The following is a 12,360-nucleotide window of genomic DNA, read 5'->3' as shown; positions in this document are numbered from 1 at the left end:
TGCCTCAGTTTCTTCATGTGTAAAATGAGCTGGAGAAGCAAATGACAAACCACTCCAACAGGGGTCACAGAGAATCAGACATGACTTAAAAATGTATTAGATGACAACAGTAGCAACAAGGAGTTAGGTAGTGAAATACATAAAGCCAAGAAGTCCTGAATACATATCCAAGCTCAGACATTTACTGGCTGGATGAACTAGAGTAAGTCACTTAACCCCTGTTTGGCTCAGTTTTCTCATTTGGAAAATGTGGATAATTAAAGCAACTACTCCCAGGGTGATTGTGAGGAGCAATTGAGATATCATTTGTAAAATACTTAGTACAATTTGTGGCACATAGCATGCATTATAAAAATATTAGCTATTTAGAACTCAAGGTTTTGGAAATAAATGTTGAAACCTGCTTTTACATATAACTGGGGTAAAAAAATTTAAATAAAATTTTTAAAAAGATATAAAGGTCAAAAATAAAATTCCTTTATTAAAAGGAAATCTACAGAAAATCTACACAAAAACAATTTTATAAATCAAAATGTATATATTAGCTATTGTTACTATAATTAAATAAGTAGACAAGAACAGTTTTATAGTACCATGGAATGTATCATATAACGTCTTTTTAAAAAACAAGCAAGCAATATAAAACGGAGATTTACAGTTACATATATGCAATACTCTTTTTTTATGTTCCACTCTGTATATGGAAATGTTCTCTCTCTCTCTCTCTCTCTCTCTCTCTCTCTCTCTCTCTCTCTCTCTCTCTCTGTCTCTCTCTGTCTCTCTGTCTCTCCCTCTCTCTCTCTCTCTCTGTCTCTGTCTGTTTGTCTCTCTCTCTTTGTCTGCTTGTCTCTGTCTCTCTCTGTCTCTGTCTGTCTGCCTCTCTCTGTCTCTGTCTCTGTCTCTATCTCTGTCTGTCTGTCTCTGTCTCACTCTATCTCTGTCTATCTCTCTGTTTCTGTCTGTCACTGTCTCTGTCTATCTCTCTGCTTCCATCTATCACTGTCTCTCTCTGTCTCTATCTCTGTCTTTGTCTCTGTCTCTCTGTCTCTGTCTATCTCTCTCTTTTTCTGTCTGTCTCTGTCTCTCTGTCTCTGCCTGTCTCTGTCTCTATCTCTGTCTATCTCTGTTTCTCTGTATCTATCTATCTCCCCCCACTCTTTCTCTCCCTCACCCCCAATCCCAAACTGTCTGGGTGATACTAGACAAGTCACCCATCTCTCAGAGCATGGGTAGCTTTCTAGGACCAATTGTGAAGCAACTGCTGATCTGCATTTAAAAAAGAAGTCTCTTCACCATATGTACCCTACATCATGAAAGAGGGTGTCTTGAATCATATCCATTGCACAAGAAGGCATCAGAGAAAGACACAGCAGAACAATTGGAATAAAAAGAAAGCAAAAGTGGAGGAAAAGGATAGTAGCTTACTTTTATACAGAAATCTCTAATTGATAAAGAAAGGACATTATTACATAGAGAAACTATCACACAGAATTGTTGTGAGGCTCTAATGACATGTATGCAAAGTTCTCTGCAAACTTTAAATGACTAAACAAATGGAAATTATCATCATCATCACCATGTAATGCTTTATAGCTTTGTCTTCTCAACTATCCTATGAGGTGCTGCAGAATTGTAAAAAACCATTCTGATTTGGGGCCAGAAGTACTAGATTCCAGGTCTAGATCTTTTACTTCCTGCTTGTGTGATTTTGGACAAATTGCTCTTTAAGTCCTACTTCCCTGATCTGCAAAATAAGCAGGTTAGATGAGATAACTTCTGAGTTTTTTCTGACTCTAAATCTAGGATCCTATAATACTAAGGTCTCTTCCAGCTATAAATCCTATGACCCTATAATAATTGTCTTCATTTTACAGATCAAAAAATTGAGACTCAGAAAGCTTACAATGTTTGTAAGTAAAAATCTGAATTGGTACCAGATTTTTTTGACTCCAGGTTTAGTGATCTTCATCCTTCATCTGCACAAAAGTAGTTAACCAGGACCCAGATCCAAGTCAGGGACATGGCAGTAAGTGAGCTGAAGAGCCCCTTCTACAAATTGGCTCTTGGAAAGTTGGGGGAAGGACAGGGAGGAAAAGAGAAAAGAGCCTGTGTTGAATCTCCTTGCAAATTAACAGTGTTGTAAGTCTCCCAGAACACCAGCAATCCAGAGAGAACATGAGGTACAGTTTTCTTTCCCCCAATGTGATCCTTAAAGGAAAAACAACTTCTGCTTGGGAACTGTCACAGCTATTCCTGTTCAGGACTGTGAAGGAGGATTAGGGGGAGACGGGGGAATGTGCCATATGACATTATAAAGCTAATTTCGGCAACAATATGTCCTGGCCAACAGTGAGCAATGGAACCAGACAGATTATAGCATCTTGTTCAAGAGAATTCATTTTGAGTCTGGTTTGCCTCGAAAGAAAAAAGCTTACCTCTGAATTCTGACTCAGCTGGGTCTAGGGACCCTGTGGCAATGTGCCACGCTAATTGTTATGATTATTGAAGTTATTTATTGCTATTATTAATTACATATATTAAGGATCCTGTTCCTCATTCAATAATAATCTTCCCTCTCTATGATCAGCACTATCCCTTTATTTAGCTACTCATCCTTCACCTCCTCCAGGAAGTCTTCCCCAATAAACCATGCCAAAAGCTCATAGCATTTGTTGACTTTACCATAAATTAGCCTATATCCAATTGTACATATGATTTCACATGCTTGTATTATTTTCTAATTGCTTCATGATTACAATTGTTCTCTAACTAGCTGGTAGACTCTGGAAGAGCAGAAATAGTCCCTTTCCCCTACAGTGCTCACTGTACAATGGATCTTAAGAAGTCACTTCTTGGGACAGCTAGGTTGTGCAGTGGATAGAACACTGGCCTTGGTGTCAGGAGGACCTGGGTTCAAATCCAGCCTCAGACACTTAATAATTATCTAGCTGTGTGACCTTGGGCAAGTCACTTAACCCTATTGCCTTGCAATAAGAAAAAAGTCACTTCTTAATGATTTAAATCCTGGACTCAGAGAAGGTTAAAGTTGAAAAGAACCTTAGAAAATAGAATTTGAGGCCTTAGAATCCAAAATGTTAGACTATCAGACATAAAAGATATTAAAACTGGAAGAAATTCTAAGAACATTGAATATTATAACTAGAGGGAACCTTAAAACAGAATTTGAGGACACCAAATGTTGGAGCAAACAAGATCAAATTTTAGAACTTGATAGCAGCTTTGAGATCATCCCTTCTAATAGCTTTATTTTGCCAATATAATGTACCTCTATGGCATTTTTTTTATTTGAACAGAAGTAGAACCTTTTAGTAAAACCTCTAAATATAAATATTATTCACTAAATTGATTTCTTCACAAAGTTCTTTCCAGTTTTTGGATTCTGTCTATTACATAAACATCACTTTGATTTCTTGAGGGACAAATCAAAAAATTTCATTAAATTCTCTTGCAACCTCCTACCTTATTTTTTTGGGCTCAAAGATCTCTGCAGACAGTGACTGTAACCATGAAATTAAAAGACACTTGCTTGTGGAAGGAAAACTATGGCAAATCAGGACAGCATACTAAAATGCAGAAACATCACCTTGTCAACAAAGATCTGTACAGACAAAACTATGTGTTTTTTCAGTATCATGACTGTGAGAGTTGAACTATAAGGAATGCTGAGTATTACAGAATCTACACTTTTGAATTATAGGGCTGGAGATTTTTTGAGAGTTTCTTGAATAGCAAGGCAATAAGATCAGTCAATACTTTAAGAAATTAATTCAGGCTATTCACTGGAAGGTCAAATATTGAAGTTGAAGCTTAAATACTTTGGCCCCATAATGAGACGATAAGACTCATTGGAAAAGATCCTGATGTTGACAAAGATTGAAGGCAAAAGAAAAAGGGAATGACAAAGGATGAGATGGATAGATAGTGTCACGGAAGATTCTGATGTTGGCAAAGATTGAAAGCAAAAGAAAAAGGGAATGACAGAGGATGAGATGCATAGATAGTGTCATGGAAGCAATGAATATGTACTTGAACAGACTTCAAGAGAAAGTAGAGGATAGAAGGGTCTAGCGTGATATGGTTCATGGTACCAGGAAGAGTCAGATATGACTGAACAACTTGATCTGATAAGCTAACTGATCCGATAAACAAATTCATGTTAATATGTTCCATGGATGCTAATATATGGTGTTCCACAGATGTCAATGTGTGTGTGCTCTGTTGTCCCTGAAGGCCCAGATTGACACCCAGATCAAGCATGTGACTATCACCCTCTCTGACCCTCAATTTCTTTGTCTCTAAAATGAAAATGGATTAGATGGTTCCTAAGGTCCCTAACCCTGATATTAAATATTCTATCATTCAATTCTTCTATGATTCTGTGACTATAATTTTCCAGCAGGAAATAAAGCTTTGAATCCAAACCCAGCCACTTCTGGCAAAAGACTGATTTAACCAAGAAACCACCTCTTCCCAAAACACAGGCTATTATTTAAATCTGGGTCCCCAGTGGGTGGCCAAAGTGCCATCATTGTTGCATGGCAGATGTTCTATTAATCCACATTGCAATCTGACCACTATAAACAGACCACTGCAATGGACCTGGGGGATTGGCAGAGGAGCCAGGAAATGGTCTTATCCTCATTGCTGCTCAACAGCCAGTTGCCCAGCTACCCTGGATGTAAATCAGCTCATAAATGTTCAGGGCAGTCAAGTTGTATAAATGCCATTCCCAATCTGACTGTCCATTGGAAAGGATGTACTTGGTCCCGAGAGGCTGCCAATCCAGAGGCTAAGTGAGGTGTAATGGCGAGAGTCACCCCCAGCAACTATCCACAATCCCCCTTTCAACCCCAGACCACAAAGGTTTGTTTATAATTCACCTTACCCCATCCTCTTCCTCATCTATCACTAACAGTGGGCCATAACATCAGAATTCCCTATGAAGGGAAAGCTTATCCTTACCCAATAAAAGCAAAAGGCCAACTTGTGATGGAGAACAGACCCTTCAGGTGCCTCATTCCCTTTGTGAACGAGCACTGAAAGTTTTTTTTTAAATCCTTAAGTGCTAAGCTCAAAAGCTTTAACTGAAACTAAACCTCGACAGGGTGAAATGATAGCATCACTGTGCTTTACACAAGTGAGGTCACAATCAGACTTTTGCTCTAAGCTCCACCCTGGAAGAGGAATACAGTTAAACTGTAGTAGATTGCAGAGGGTTAGGAAGGCCAGGTAAGAAAAATTTCAAGGAACTAGTGAGACAAAAAAATAAAAAAGACCGAGGGCATGATTACTTTCTATAATTCAATCCAAAAAAACCCACTTTTTTAAGTATCTACTATGTACCAGACACTATACTAGGCACCAGGGACAAAAAAAAATGAATAATCATGTAGTCTCTGATTTCAGGGAGCTAATGGTCTCCTAGAAGGGATACAAGATGTATGACTGTCATCATGTCACAGGTGGAATCACCTTCCTAAAGTTAAAACTAGGAGCTTCAGTGAAAGAGAAAAAAAAATTCCTAATGTTGAGAGATGTCCTTATCTGAAAATTTCAGAATCACAGAATCAGGACAGAAAAAGGAGCTTTAGAGGCCATCTAGAGTCAAGACCAAGGGTTCTTAACTTTGTTTGCATCCTGGACTTCTTCAGCAGCCTGGTGAAACCCATGAACCCCTTCCCCCCCAAAAAATATTTTAAGTAAATTAAAAAATATGAAGGAAAGAAAAAAGTGACTGTGAAAGAGGGTTTTCTAAATATTTTTAAAATCAAGTTCACAGACACCAAGTTAAGAAGTCCTGATATAGATCAACATCTTTTTTTTTACTTTTCTTTTTTTAGATAAAGAAACTAAGAACCAGAGAAGTTAAGTTGAAGGCTTTAGATGTAATGAAAAAAGAACTGAACTTGGAGTCTAGATGACCTTGGATCAAATCTTCCCTTGGAAGTCACTTAAATTATCTCCACCTCAGTTTTTTCACTACAAAAATGGGTACAACAATTGAATCCACCCCACATGACTGTTATAAGAATCAAAAAAATAACATGTAAAAAGTTTTGTTAACCAAAAATACTTGCAGCTGTTATTTTTATTAAGAGCTTTATACAAAGTAATAAGTGACAGATTCCCCCAATACCAGATCCAGACCTCTTTCCATCATTTTCTTCAAGCAGAAGAAGGATGACCACCTGCCAAGGGATATCAAAGAGTACAATTCTACATGGAGTCAAAAGTTGGACCAGATAACTCCAAAAGATCCTTCCAGCTATAAGATTCTATCTTTCACAAAAAGATTTTTAAAAATAATTTAGCCACACAAAAATATACTCTTCCTGGGCTAGCAGTCAAGATTGATTGCCCCAGCCAAATTTGAGCTCCTGATGGAATTCACTCAGCCCCACACTGCCAATCCTGTATGTGCTACTGGGAGACAGGCACAGTCCTACCATTCTATCGCTGCTCTCCCCAGCCATTCGCGAGCTGCCACAGTTCACCATTGTCTCATCTGCTGGGCTTCCCAGGCGAAGCAGCCTAATGCAGCCCATCTTTATTATGCTATCTGAAAAGATATTTCATTTTCCCCTTTTTACTGCACAATTTTCAATAACTGGAACTTGTTTAAAAGCCCGTCGCTCCAGGAAACCGCATTATATCTTCTGCTTTTACGTTCAGCCACCGCCATTTACGGGTATTAATAATACATTGAAAAAGCTGCTTCCTTATTTTATTTTGTCCTCAAAGTTGAGCTCTTTAAATCAAATATTTAGGAGGGGAATATTTACCAACAGGCCTGCCAGGGTGTGCTAGTCTTAAAGGTAAACACATTCCGTGTCAATTAAGGACTTATTTGCTGGAACAGCAAAAATCCAAGAACAGCTACCTCACTACACGAGGTGAGAGTCCAAGGAAGAACACACCATCAGAAGGAAAATGGAAATTTGTTTTCCATTGAAATGTCTCTGCCTCTCTAATTTACAAACCCCATTAAACCCCAGAATGGATAATGAAGGCTGTAGTAATTATTTAACTAAGTAACAAATAGACATGGTATGGAAATGAGTTTGGCTTCCTGCAATGACACCAATTGAATCCCACCCAAAGAAAGCCAGAGCTCATTGTTTATCAGAGATAGTGTCTACCCTAGAGAGTGATCTGGGAATCAGGAGGAGTCAAGAAAAGAGTAGATCATTTGATGGATCTTTAGATTCTGGCAGATATATTCAACTAGATATGAGAAATGTAGTGGCAGAAGGATCATTGGACTGAAGAACCATGAGAACATTGAGGGCCAACCCCAATTCTGCCATTAGCTGGTCATGTTACCCTACATATGTCATTTCCCTTCCCTTTACACAAGGGAGGTCACAATTAGACTTTTGCTCTGGAATAATAATCTCCACGCTATCTAATATAGTATTGATGGATAGCTAACTTGGATGTAAGCCAAGAGACTTAGATTTAACCCTGCTTCAGTCATTTACTAGCTCTGTAACCCTAAACAAGTATCATTAATTCCTGTGAGTTTCAATTTTCTCTTCTTTAAAACAGTATTACCATTAACTCAACTCAAAAGATTGTTGTACAAAAAGGGTTTTGCAAGCATTATACCAATGCTAATGATTTCATCATCATTGTCATCATTATCATCATCATTGTTGCATTATTATCATTATTATTAAAATATTTTTATTTTCTCAACTTCATGCCACAGTAGTTTTCAACAATCATTTTGAGCAAGGTTTTGAGTTTTACACTTTTCTCCCTCCCTTCCCTCCCCACTACCTCAGACAGAAAGCAACCTCAAATAGGCTATACATGTATAACCATGCTAAATATAGATCCATATTAATCATGTTGTGAAAAAAATCAAATCCAAATGGAAAAATTTAGAGAGAAAAAAGATATAATGCATAAGACAACTTAAAAATTGAAGATAGTGAACTTTGGTCCACATTTAAACTCCACAGTTCTTTCTCTGAAAGTGGATGATATTTTCCATCACAAGCCTTTTAGAATTGTCTTTATTATACACTAAAATGAACAAATCTAGCAAAGTTGATCATCACTCTGCTATTAGTGTGTATAATGTTTTTCTGGTTCTACTCACTTCACTCAGCATCAATTCATGCAAGTCTTTCCAGCTGATTCTGGAGTCCCATCCCTCATGATTTCTTATAGAACAGTTCAGCCATTCCCCAAGGATGGGCATCCCCTCAATTTCCAATTCTTTGTCACTATGAAAAAAGTTGCTATAAATATTTTGTACATGTGGGTTTTTTTATCCTTTTTCATGATCTCTTTGGGATACAAATCTAGTAGTGGTATTGCTGGATCAAAGAGTATGCACAGTTTCATTGTCCTTTGGATGTAATTCCAAATTGTTCTCCAAAAAGGTTGCATCAATTCACAACTCCATCAACAATACATTAGTTTCCCAGTTTTCCCACATTCCTTCCAACACTGATCATTTTCCTTTTTAGACATATTGACCAATCTGATAGATGTGAAGTGGTACATCAGAGTTGTTTAAATTTGCATTTCTCTAATCAATAATGATTAAGAGCTTTTTTCACATAACTACAGTTAGTTTTAATTTCTTCATCTGAGAATTGCCTTCTCATAACCTTTGACCATTCATCAGTTGGAGAACGACTTGTATTCTTATAAATTTGACTCCATTCTCTATATATTTTAGAAATGAGTCCTTTGTCAGAAACACTAGTTGTAAAAATTGTTTCACAACTTATTACCTTCCTTTTAATCTTGGTTGCATTGGTTTTATTTGTGCAAAAATTTCAATTTAATGTAACAAAAATTATCCATTTTACTTTTCATAATTTTTTCTATCTCTTCTTTGGTCATGAACTTCTACCCTTTCCATAGATCTGACAGATAAACTATTCTTTATTCTCCTAATTGGTTTATGATATCATCTTTTATGTCTAAATCCTGTACTCATTTCAAGCTTATCTTAGTATAGGGTATGAGATGTCGGTCTATGCCTCATTTCTACCATACTTTCTTCCAGTTTTCCCAGCAATGTTTAATCAGAGTGAGTTCTTAACCTAAAAGTTGGAATCTTTGTGTTTATCAAAGAGCAGATTACTATAGTCATTTACTACTATTTCTTTTGCACCTAATCTATTCTATTGATCCACCATCTATTTTTTTAATCAGTACCAGTTTTGATGACTGATGCTTTATAATAGATTTTTAAATCTGGCATGATTGGGCCACCTTTGGTAGCATTTTTTCATTAATTCCCTAGGTATTCTTGATCTTTTATTCTTCTATATGAATTTAGTTACTATTTTTCTAGTTCAATAAAATAATTTTTTTTGAAGTTTGATTGGTTTGGCACTGGAAAAGTAATTTAATTTAAGTAGAATTGTCATTTTTATTACATTAGCTCAACCTATTCATGAACAACTGACATTTGCCCAATTATTTAGACATGATATTATTTGTGTGAAAAATGTTTTGAAGTTGTTTTCATATAATTTCTGAGTTACTTTAAAATGGAATTTCTTTTTCTGTCTCTTGCTGCTGTGTCTTGTTAGTAATATATAGAAATGCTGATGATTTATGTGGATTTATCTGATATCCTGCAACTTTGCTAATGCTGCTAATTGTTTCAAGTAGTTTTTAGATAAATTTTTAGGATTCTCTAAATTTAACAGCATATCATCTACAAAAAGTGAGCACTTTATTTCTTCATTTCCTATTCTAATTCCTTCAGTTTTTTCTCTTATTGCTAAAGTTAACATTTATAATACAATATTGAATAATAATGGTAATAACAGGCATCCTTGTTTCATCCCTGATCTTATTGGGAATGCTTCTAGCTTAACCCCATTATATATATAAAATGTTTGTTGATGGTTTTAGAGAAATACTGCTTAATGTTTTAAGGAGAACTCCATTTATTCCTATGCTCCCTTGGGGTTTGTTTGGGTTTTTTTAGGGGTTTTTTTTGTAAGGTAAAAAATGGGGTTAAGTGGCTTGCCCAAGGCCACACAGCTAGGTAATTATTAAGTGTCTGCGGCTGGATTTGAACTCAGGTACTCCTGACTCCAGGGCCAGTGCTCTATCCACTGTGCAACCTAGCCACCCCCCCTTGTGTTTTTAATTAGATATGGGTGCTATATTTTGTCAAAAGCTTTTTCAGCATCTAGTGAAATAATCATATGTTTTTGGTTAGGTTTGTAATTGATATGGTCAATTATGCTAATAGTTTTCCTAATATTGAAACAATCCTGCATTCCTGGTATAAATCCTACTTAATCTATTATTGTTATTGTTATTATTATTATTATTATACTTAACTCTTCCTTCTCCCTCTCCCCACCCAAAACTTGTCAATTCTACCTCCACAAATCTCTTCTCTCTGTTTCCTTTGCTCTACTCATAGTACAGTGGATAGAGCATTGTGCTTAGAATCAGACTCATCCTCTGGTCTTAGATACTTATTAGTTGTGTGACCCTGGGCAAGTCACTTAAACCTGTTTGATGTTTCACTATCTATAAAATGAGCAAGAGAAGGAAATGGTAAACTATTCTAGTATCTTTGCCAAAAAAAACCCAATGAAATTAGACATCATTGACTGAAGAATGACTGAACAAATGAACACCAACTCCTACTACCCCATCTCTAAGTCAAGTTCTTACTATATCTTGCTCAAACTATTTTAACAGCCTCCTGAATAGTCAGATTTCCCTCACTCCTAACCATCTCATCCTCTACACTTGTCAAAATAATCTTATTCAGGTACAGATCTCACCATGTCACTTCCCTGCTCAAAAAACACCAATACATCTAAGAAAAAATACTTAGATCTCAATTTGGCATTTAAAGACCTCCACAAACTGGACCCAATCTACCATTCCATCTACATACCATACTGTTCCACTTCATGAGCTCCATGCTCCCAAATAAAGTGAACTACTTGCTATTTCCTAAAGGTGATACCAGATTTCCCACCTCTATATATTTGTACCTCCCTCCATGCCTTTCCCTCTGCCTTTCAAAATCCTTGTCTTTGTTCCTGACTCAGCTTAGATAGCAACAACTCTGAGGAGCCTTCTCTAATCTCCATTTCCACACACACACACACACACACACACACACACACACACACACAACTCCCAACAAATAAAATGCGTTTTCCATTCTCAAATTAGCTCTCCATATATGTATATATATATATATATATATATATATATATATATATATATATATATATATATATATATATAATTTCCTCCCTGCTCTTCCTGAAGGGACTGTTTAGTTTTTTTAAGGAATTGTTGGGATTTTTCTTTGTATCTCCAGACACCAAGATAGTGTCTTGTAAAATAAACTTTGTTGAATTTAATTTAATTTAATTGGATTGAAAAGCATATTTTGTAACCTGTAAAATGCTATTATCATTATTGCTGTTATTTCAAGTAACAGTTATTTGTTAAGAACCTACTCTGTACTCAGGACCGCGCAAGAGTCTGTATGAGATGTGGAAGAAAATTGTGTCCAATCTTAGCAAGTTCTCTGAAGTCAGAATCTATTGGGGTAGGGGTATAAAATACACATGTAGCTTTTCCGGCTTCCTTGGCTCCTTGTGAGAATCCCTCCCGAGGCTCTATCTCTTGGGCCACCCGCCGCCGCCACCATGCCCCGAAAAATTGAGGAAATAAAAGACTTCCTGCTCACAGACAGACGAAAAGATGCTAAATCTGTCAAGATCAAGAAAAACAAGGACAATGTGAAGTTTAAGGTCCAATGCAGCAGGTAACTGTACACATTGGTCATCACAGACAAAGAGAAGGCAGAGAAACTTAAACAGTCCCTGCCTCCTGGTTTGGCTGTGAAGGAGCTGAAGTGAAAGAACCAACTCACTTAATGTTCCATCATCTCCATTAAAATAAAGGAAAAAAAAATACACATGTATAAAGTCCTTGGAAATACAAAGCAGTATGAGATTCAATTGTAGGGTATCACTCCATTTGCTAGGAGAAGCTCAGAAAAAGGAAGTTTAATGGACTGGAGCATTCAAGGAAGACTTCATGGAGGAGGCATTAAGAAGGGAAGACTTCTAAGAAGGAGGCAGACCTCCAAGAACAGATAGAATTGATATATTTTTGAAGTAGTATCATATTTTTCCCTTTGAAAATGGATCCAGAGGAATTTCAGTGAATCATACGTCTGATTAGAAATAATCTGGATTGTTCTGGCTAGAACAGGATGTCTATGAGGAAGTCATCCAGGTCTCATGCAGGGGCCAGCTTGACTGGGGAGAATTTACACCTGGGAAATAGGTAAATATCACAAATTGAGACTTGATT

General features: G+C 36.7%; 1 long non-coding RNA gene and 1 pseudogene across 1 annotated transcript in view; one reads left to right on the top strand and one right to left on the bottom strand.

Moving 5' to 3' along the window:
- LOC141517527 (uncharacterized) overlaps positions 1 to 5,076 on the bottom strand; it is a 95,833-nt gene extending 90,757 nt beyond the window's left edge. Inside the window, exon 1 of the long non-coding RNA XR_012476891.1 lies at positions 4,984 to 5,076. This is a non-coding gene — a long non-coding RNA (uncharacterized LOC141517527). The remainder of the gene's footprint in view (positions 1 to 4,983) is intronic.
- A 6,542-nt stretch (positions 5,077 to 11,618) lies between these two features.
- LOC141517521 (large ribosomal subunit protein eL38 pseudogene) lies at positions 11,619 to 11,947 on the top strand (annotated as a pseudogene).
- The last annotated feature ends 413 nt before the right edge of the window (positions 11,948 to 12,360 follow it).

The sequence above is a fragment of the Macrotis lagotis genome, chromosome 1, assembly GCF_037893015.1.
Source record: "Macrotis lagotis isolate mMagLag1 chromosome 1, bilby.v1.9.chrom.fasta, whole genome shotgun sequence".
NCBI classification, from domain to species: domain Eukaryota; kingdom Metazoa; phylum Chordata; class Mammalia; order Peramelemorphia; family Peramelidae; genus Macrotis; species Macrotis lagotis.
The sequence above is the reverse complement of the archived record's forward strand: the minus strand, read 5'-3'. Positions and strand labels throughout refer to the sequence as shown.